Source organism: Colobus angolensis, unplaced genomic scaffold (genome assembly GCF_000951035.1).
Source record: "Colobus angolensis palliatus isolate OR3802 unplaced genomic scaffold, Cang.pa_1.0 Scaffold1, whole genome shotgun sequence".
NCBI classification, from domain to species: domain Eukaryota; kingdom Metazoa; phylum Chordata; class Mammalia; order Primates; family Cercopithecidae; genus Colobus; species Colobus angolensis.
The window spans coordinates 3,412,566-3,416,528 of NW_012110918.1; positions in this window are offsets into that span (position 1 = coordinate 3,412,566).

Below are 3,963 nucleotides of genomic sequence, written 5' to 3' on the forward strand. Positions count from 1 at the left end.
GTCTCTACTAAAAGTACAAAAATTAGCCCAGCATGTTGGTGGGCAACTGTAATCCCAGCTACTTGGGAGGCGGAGGTTGTAGTGAGCTGAGACCATGCCACTGCATTCCAGCCTGGGCAACAGATGAAGACTCTGTGTCTCAAAAAAAAAAGAAAGAAAAAAAGAAAAAGAAAAGAAGAAAAAAGAAAAAAGAAAAGAAAGAAAAGAAAAAGGAAAAGAAGCTTTTTTTTAGGGAAAAGAAAATCCTATATGCCTTCAACATCAGCTGGCAAATGTAAATGTATGTTTTATTTACTGCCTTCCCGCCCCCAAAAAAAAAAATAAAAAAGAGGTCATTCATATTATGATCAAGCTACTATAAATTCACTTTTGAGCAATGCAAATAAATGTTTAATTAAATTCTGAATATCGTAAGACATCACCTTTATAGATTCCTGGCTGAGAAAGTGGTATTTGTGAGGGTGAGAAGATAATGAAATGGCTGAAATGACTCAAGGTAGCTTTAGTCAATCAGGAAATCAACATATTTTCACCCTTATAATGTTCAGTGAGAATGAGCCATTAGGAAGACTAAATGGGGCTTTGCAAAACCAGTGCTTGCTTCACTTCCTATTAGCCAGGTCTGCTCAGGGAGCACCCAGAGCCAAAAGAAGTAACTCGAGTATGACGGAAGCCCAGTTCAGAAGAAAAGATTATGTGTAACTTCCCCCTGGAAAGAAAATTTGTTTTCCACTGCCAGGCAAGCTGGGCTGCAAATTCTTGAATGGGATGCCTGTGGTGGGGAGGATCAGAGGAGACTCTGTTTGAGTGACTGTCCTGACAAGCTGGAAAAAAAAGACATGGGGCATGGTTAAAGGCTGGCAGCTGCTTATAGGGGGGTGTTCCCAGGAGCTTCAGAGGACTCAAGAACGAAGGAATAAAAATCACCTGGAACATTTGAAGGCATACTTTACTTTCAGACAAAGCAACACTAGCTTGAAATGTATGATATGCCTCTTGCCAGTTTGCTTTATTCTCCCCGTTTTGGTTATTATGATTTTTAAAATCCTTTCATTCTTTTTCACTCAGAATGAGGCAAGTAATTGATTTCCTTATCAAGTGGCCAGGCAGTCCATTTTTCATGGCATTCAGGATGCACAGCAAATCTAAAACCATTGTCTGGCAAATGCAGCTTGCAGCCGCAATCACTGTTTTCATCAGGTAAGCCGACTGGCGTATGTTTTTAAAATTTTATTGTTAAGTATTGTCTTTTACTGGTTAAATCAATGATAACATTCTTTACTTTGTGGTTGTGTTACTCAAAATGAGGATTTTTAACAATGATAAAAATAAACTTGTTAGATTATTTTTAATGGTAATAAATTGGTTCCTGAAGATTTGATTAAAGAGAAAACTAGGTCAATCTAAGCAGAGTCCAAATTAGGTAAAAAGTCCGTAGAGAAGGAGGGAAAAAAGGAAGTTGTGGAACCACAGAGACAGTAAAAGGAAAAAAACTGGCCGAGTGTGATGGCTCACTCCTGTAATCCCAGCACTTTGGGAGGCTGAGGTGGGTGCATCGCTTGAGCCCAGGAGTTCAAGACCAGCCTGGGCAACATGACAAAACCCCCATCTCTAGAAAAACTGTACAAACAACAACAAAAAAAAAATTAGCCAGGCGTGGTGGTGTGCACCTGTAGTCCCTAGCTACTTCGTAGGCTGAGGTGGGAGTATCACTTGAACCTGGGAGGTGGAGGTTATAGTGAGCTGAGATTGAGCCATTGCACTCCAACCTGGGTGACACGGTGACAGAGTGAGACCCTGTCAAAAAAAAAAAAACAGAAAGAAAGAAAATTTTTAGCCTGTAATCCCAGCACTTTGGGAGGCCGAGAGGGGCGGATCATGAGGTCAGGAGATCGAGACCATCCTGGCTAACACGGTGAAACCCCGTCTCTACTAAAAATACAAAAAACTAGCCGGGCGAGGTGGCGGGCGCCTGTAGTCCCAGCTACTCAGGAGGCTGAGGCAGGAGAATGGCATAAACCCAGGAGGCGGAGCTTGCAGTGAGCTGAGATCCGGCCACTGCGCTCCAGTCCGGGCGACAGAGCGAGACTCCGTCTCAAAAAAAAATATAATAAAATAAAAAAAATTTATGTTTGTGACAAAGTCTCTTTCTGTCTCTCAAGCTGGAGTGCAATGGCATAATCATAGTTCACTGCAGCCTCAAACTCCTGGGCTCAAGGCGTCCTCCTGCCTTAGCGTCCCAAAGTGTTGGAATTACAGGCACGAGCCACTGCAAGGCTAGGTTTTTTTTTTTTTTTGAAACAAAGTTTGGCTCTGTCACCCAGGCTGGAGTGCAGGGGTGCAATCTCGCTTCACTGCAATCTTTGCCTTCCGGGCTCAAGCAATCCTCCTGCCTCAGTTTCTCAAGCTGGAACTACAGGCACGTGCCACCATGCCTGACTAATTTTTGTATTTTTTGTAGAAAAGGGGTCTCGATATGTTGCCCAGGCTGGTCTTGAATTCCTGGGTTCAAGTGATCCACACATCTTGGCCTCCCAAAGTGCTGGGATTACAGGTGTGAGCCACCAGGCCTGGCCAAAAAAATATTAAGTATTAAAATCAAAAAGAAAAATCACCGAGCCATTTTGCATATTTTTCTGGAGAGATATAGATACAGACAGATATATATGTAGAGAGAGAGAGAGATACACAGATAGATCTGGACTGGACACCTTATGATAATACAGTATCAGTTGGGTATAACATTGTTCTGGAAAGGCCAAAGGGAGCTGATTAAAGAAGGCTTAAGGCATATATATATATAATGTTTTCCCAATTTCTCATACCAGTCCTTTTTATTAATTTTTATTGAGATATAATTAATTTATCTAACATAAATTCACCCTTTTAAATAAGTACACAATTTAGTGGGTTTTAGTAGAGTATTCACAAGGTTATCCAACCATCACCACTATTTGGTTCCAGAACATTTGGCTGGGCTTGGTAGCTCACGCCTGTAATCCCAGCACTTTGGGAGGCTGAGGTGGGTGAATCACCTGAGGCCAGGAGTTTGAGACCAGCCTGGCCAATGTGGTGAAACCCCATCTCTACTAAAAAATATATATAAATTAGCCGGGTGTGCTGGTGCATGCCTGTAATCCCAGCTACTTGGGAGGCTGAGGCAAGAGAATTGCTTGAACCAGGGAGGCAGAGGTGGCAGTGAGCCGAGATTGTACCACTGCACTCTAGCCTGGGTGACAGAGCGAAACTCCGTCTCAAAAAACAAACAAACAAACAAAAACAGAAAATTTTCATCACCCCACAAAGAAGCCCCAGAATCATTGGCCCTACTCCCCATTTCCTCTCCCGTTTCCTGGCAAGTATTTATTTACTTCCTATGAATTTGCCCATTTGGGATGTTGTACATAAATGAAATCATATAATATGTGATTTCACTAAATAAGACTTACATGTGTGGCTTATTCCAAATAATTTTTAAAATTGTGGTAAAGTATGCATAACTTCAAATTTACACTCTAACCACCCTCCCCTCCGACTTTTTTTTGAGACAGGGTCTCACTCTGTCTTCCAGGCTGGAGTGCAGTGGTATGATCACTCCTCACTGCAGCCTCAAACTCTCCGGGCTCAGGTGATCCTCCTACCTCAGTCTCACAAGTAACTGGGACCAGAGGCATGCACCACCACACCTGGCTAATTTTTGCACTGTTTGCAGAGATGGGTTTCACTATGTTGCGCAGGCTGGTCTTGAACTCCTGGACTCTTGTGATCCACCCACCTCGGCCTCCCAAAGTTCTGGGATTATAGGCATGAGCTACCACACCTGGTTGTCTCTAACCATTTTTAAGTGTACATTTGAGTAGTGTTAAGTACATTCACATTGTTGTACAATCAATCTCCAGAACTTTTTCATCTTCCCAAATTGAAACTCTGTACCTATTAAACACTAACTCCCCATTCTCTCCT